Source organism: Schistocerca americana, unplaced genomic scaffold (genome assembly GCF_021461395.2).
Source record: "Schistocerca americana isolate TAMUIC-IGC-003095 unplaced genomic scaffold, iqSchAmer2.1 HiC_scaffold_382, whole genome shotgun sequence".
Taxonomy (NCBI): domain Eukaryota; kingdom Metazoa; phylum Arthropoda; class Insecta; order Orthoptera; family Acrididae; genus Schistocerca; species Schistocerca americana.
This window is the reverse complement of record NW_025726107.1, coordinates 87,501-92,500: the sequence shown is the minus strand read 5'-3', so window position 1 is coordinate 92,500 and position 5,000 is coordinate 87,501. Positions and strand designations below refer to the sequence as shown.

At 53.2% G+C, this 5,000-nt stretch overlaps 1 non-coding gene across 1 annotated transcript in view; it reads left to right on the top strand.

Moving 5' to 3' along the window:
* Nucleotides 1-3,376: 3,376 nt before the first annotated feature.
* Nucleotides 3,377-5,000, top strand: part of LOC124581929 — a 1,910-nt gene continuing 286 nt past the window's right edge. Inside the window, exon 1 of the ribosomal RNA XR_006973572.1 lies at nucleotides 3,377-5,000. This exon is cut by the window's right edge and continues 286 nt beyond it. This is a non-coding gene — a ribosomal RNA (small subunit ribosomal RNA).

Sequence of the window (5,000 nt, the reverse complement as noted above, 5' to 3'; positions counted from 1 at the left end):
GCGCCTTAACGTAACCCACGTTGCGCCTTAACGTAACCCACGTTGCGCCTTAACGTAACCCACGTTGCGCCTTAACGTAACCCACGTTGCGCCTTAACCTAACCCATATTGCGCCTTAACCTAACCCATATTGCGCCTTAACCTAACCCATATTGCGCCTTAACCTAACCCATATTGTACCTTAACCTAACCTATATTGTACCTTAACCTAACCTATATTGTACCTTAACCTAACCTATATTGGGCCTTAACCTAACCTATATTGGGCCTTAACCTAACCTATATTGGGCCTTAACCTAACCTATATTGGGCCTTAACCTAACCTATATTGGGCCTTAACGTAACCCACGTTGCGCCTTAACGTAACCCACGTTGCGCCTTAACGTAACCCACGTTGCGCCTTAACGTAACCCACGTTGCGCCTTAACGTAACCCACGTTGCGCCTTAACGTAACCCACGTTGCGCCTTAACCTAACCCATATTGCGCCTTAACCTAACCCATATTGCGCCTTACCCTAACCCATATTGCGCCTTAACCTAACCCATATTGTGCCTTAACCTAACCTATATTGTACCTTAACCTAACCCATATTGTACCTTAACCTAACCTATATTGTACCTTAACCTAACCTATATTGTACCTTAACCTAACCTATATTGTACCTTAACCTAACCCATATTGCGCCTTAACCTAACCCATATTGCGCCTTAACCTAACCCATATTGCGCCTTAACCTAACCCATATTGCGCCTTAACCTAACCCATATTGCGCCTTAACCTAACCCATATTGCGCCTTAACCTAACCCATATTGCGCCTTAACCTAACCCATATTGCGCCTTAACCTAACCCATATTGCGCCTTAACCTAACCCATATTGTACCTTAACCTAACCCATATTGTACCTTAACCTAACCTATATTGTACCTTAACCTAACCTATATTGTACCTTAACCTAACCTATATTGTACCTTAACCTAACCTATATTGGGCCTTAACCTAACCTATATTGGGCCTTAACCTAACCTATATTGGGCCTTAACCTAACCTATATTGGGCCTTAACCTAACCTATATTGGGCCTTAACGTAACCCACGTTGCGCCTTAACGTAACCCACGTTGCGCCTTAACGTAACCCACGTTGCGCCTTAACGTAACCCACGTTGCGCCTTAACGTAACCCACGTTGCGCCTTAACGTAACCCACGTTGCGCCTTAACCCAACACACGTTGCGCCTTAACCCAACACACGTTGGGCCTTAACCCAACACACGTTGGGCCTTAACCCAACACACGTTGGGCCTTAACCCAACACACGTTGGGCCTTAACCCAACACACGTTGGGCCTTAACCCAACACACGTTGGGCCTTAACCCAACACACGTTGGGCCTTAACCCAACACACGTTGGGCCTTAACCCAACACACGTTGGGCCTTAACCCAACACACGTTGGGCCTTAACCCAACACACGTTGGGCCTTAACCCAACACACGTTGGGCCTTAACCCAACACACGTTGGGCCTTAACCCAACACACGTTGGGCCTTAACCCAACACACGTTGGGCCTTAACCCAACACACGTTGGGCCTTAACCCAACACACGTTGGGCCTTAACCCAACACACGTTGGGCCTTAACCCAACACACGTTGGGCCTTAACCCAACACACGTTGGGCCTTAACCTGCTCTGTAATTGTCATACGACGCGTTAAATTAGTGTGGTGTTGCCTAACTGCAACCCCCGCAATATAGTTTGCTACTCGCACTGCCTGGTCCCCAGAGTATCGCTTCATGTTAAACACCTTGCAGCTATACACTGTAATGCGGATGGCAGCAGGACGTACATGCTCAATGCCCTTCGCAGTTGTTCATTGGCATTTGCATGGCGAAGCACAGCCTACGTTGTGGTACGGCGTGTGTCAACTGTCCGCTGATGTTGTACGTCCAAATCACACACTGTACTGCACATTGGTCCTCATGTACTGAATGATACATCGTGGTACATGTGTGACCGTACCACGACTGCGCCAACAACGGCGAACCATACGGTCCAAATATTGTGCACTCAGCTACGTGTCGTCTCCCTATAAGAGCTGGATTGCAGTATGGTATGCCGTGGATGGCGATCAGCATGAGCCGTCTGTTGATGTAGTGGCGCGTGTTGTCAGACGTAGTCGTCTCTTCTCACACACCGTGATAGCATGGTGCACTGCGTTCCACATCTGCGACATGCGACAGAGGCCGGTTGACAGTCGTTCGCGCAATGGACATCGCATACGTACGGGGGCCACCTTCCACGTGTTCGCGAAGCGTGCACATGTTGTTGCGTGTATGTGGGCAGACATAGTGTGTCGTGACACCTGACACAGGCATGCAACAATCGTTGAATTTGCAAATGGCGATGGACGTCTACGTTTGCTGGTGACGTTACGCAAATGAACAACTGGTAAACGGTTGTGGTGCGGTTGTTCTCGCTAGAGGTGAATCAGTGATGGCGACGATCGGTTGAGCTACCAACCGGTTGTTTCAGCGATACCCACCATGCCCACGAACGTGAATGGCATGTGGGTGTGAAGCGATACGCGGCGGTGGCTGGGTGGGACCGTCCCCGGCCGGTGAGGGGGGGCCTCCCGGCGTGCTGGCCGCGCGGTGCGTGGGCGCACGCGCTACAGCCGGCTGGTGGGGGCGGCCAGTGGCAGGCGCGCCGGCCGACGGAGGCGGCAGGCGGCGCAGCTGCGCGCCGGCGCACCCTGCACGCGGCGCCGTGCGGCCAAAGTAGGTCCTCGCGGGCCCGGTGCGAAGCGCGGTGGACATCTGCAGTGTGCTGGTCCGATTGAGGACTGTGTGCGCTGAGGATGCGCCGCCGCCCGGCGCTCGGCGCCGCGACGCCGTCTGCTGCTCGGTCGCCTCTGCGGTTCTCGCAGGTGGTTTGTATCGCAGCTGTGCGGACGTGTTGGCGCGTGCGCTGTGCTGGGAGAGTTCGCTTCGGCACCCAAGTGGGGCTTTTGTCCTTCTGTGGCGCTGGCGTTGGAGCTGCCGGCCACCGTAGGTGGCGCGTGTTGTCTCCCGCCGGCAATGCCACGACAGCACGCTCCCGGGCCTCTGTCGGCAGCGGCAAGCTCAGTTGGGAGCACGGGTGGTCGCACCTAAAGCGTCTACTCGCCAAACTCCGGGCGATTGCGCCTCTCTCGAACCCGACCAAGTACTTAGGACGGCGCTGCGCGCCGCCGGGACCTGAGAGGGTTTCGAGGTGTATTGTGCAGGGGAGCTCAGCCTCCTCCTGTTTGCAGAATAATTGAGCGGACGCTTGCGTGTTCGCGCGGGCCCCCGGGACACACTCCCGGGCGGCCGGCTGCTCAGCTCTAGTTGACGCAGCTCCCTGGTTGATCCTGCCAGTAGTCATATGCTTGTCTCAAAGATTAAGCCATGCATGTCTCAGTACAAGCCGCATTAAGGTGAAACCGCGAATGGCTCATTAAATCAGTTATGGTTCCTTAGATCGTACCCACGTTACTTGGATAACTGTGGTAATTCTAGAGCTAATACATGCAAACAGAGTCCCGACCAGAGATGGAAGGGACGCTTTTATTAGATCAAAACCAATCGGTCGGCTCGTCCGGTCCGTTTGCCTTGGTGACTCTGAATAACTTTGGGCTGATCGCACGGTCCTCGTACCGGCGACGCATCTTTCAAATGTCTGCCTTATCAACTGTCGATGGTAGGTTCTGCGCCTACCATGGTTGTAACGGGTAACGGGGAATCAGGGTTCGATTCCGGAGAGGGAGCCTGAGAAACGGCTACCACATCCAAGGAAGGCAGCAGGCGCGCAAATTACCCACTCCCGGCACGGGGAGGTAGTGACGAAAAATAACGATACGGGACTCATCCGAGGCCCCGTAATCGGAATGAGTACACTTTAAATCCTTTAACGAGTATCTATTGGAGGGCAAGTCTGGTGCCAGCAGCCGCGGTAATTCCAGCTCCAATAGCGTATATTAAAGTTGTTGCGGTTAAAAAGCTCGTAGTTGGATTTGTGTCCCACGCTGTTGGTTCACCGCCCGTCGGTGTTTAACTGGCATGTATCGTGGGACGTCCTGCCGGTGGGGCGAGCTGAAGGCGTGCGACGCGCCTCGTGCGTGCTCGTGCGTCCCGAGGCGGACCCCGTTGCAATCCTACCAGGGTGCTCTTGAGTGAGTGTCTCGGTGGGCCGGCACGTTTACTTTGAACAAATTAGAGTGCTTAAAGCAGGCAAGCCCGCCTGAATACTGTGTGCATGGAATAATGGAATAGGACCTCGGTTCTATTTTGTTGGTTTTCGGAACCCGAGGTAATGATTAATAGGGACAGGCGGGGGCATTCGTATTGCGACGTTAGAGGTGAAATTCTTGGATCGTCGCAAGACGAACAGAAGCGAAAGCATTTGCCAAGTATGTTTTCATTAATCAAGAACGAAAGTTAGAGGTTCGAAGGCGATCAGATACCGCCCTAGTTCTAACCATAAACGATGCCAGCCAGCGATCCGCCGCAGTTCCTCCGATGACTCGGCGGGCAGCCTCCGGGAAACCAAAGCTTTTGGGTTCCGGGGGAAGTATGGTTGCAAAGCTGAAACTTAAAGGAATTGACGGAAGGGCACCACCAGGAGTGGAGCCTGCGGCTTAATTTGACTCAACACGGGAAACCTCACCAGGCCCGGACACCGGAAGGATTGACAGATTGATAGCTCTTTCTTGATTCGGTGGGTGGTGGTGCATGGCCGTTCTTAGTTGGTGGAGCGATTTGTCTGGTTAATTCCGATAACGAACGAGACTCTAGCCTGCTAACTAGTCGCGTGACATCCTTCGTGCTGTCAGCGATTACTTTTCTTCTTAGAGGGACAGGCGGCTTCTAGCCGCACGAGATTGAGCAATAACAGGTCTGTGATGCCCTTAGATGTTCTGGGCCGCACGCGCGCTACACTGAAGGAATCAGCGTGTCTTCCTAGGCCGAAAGGTCGGGGTAAC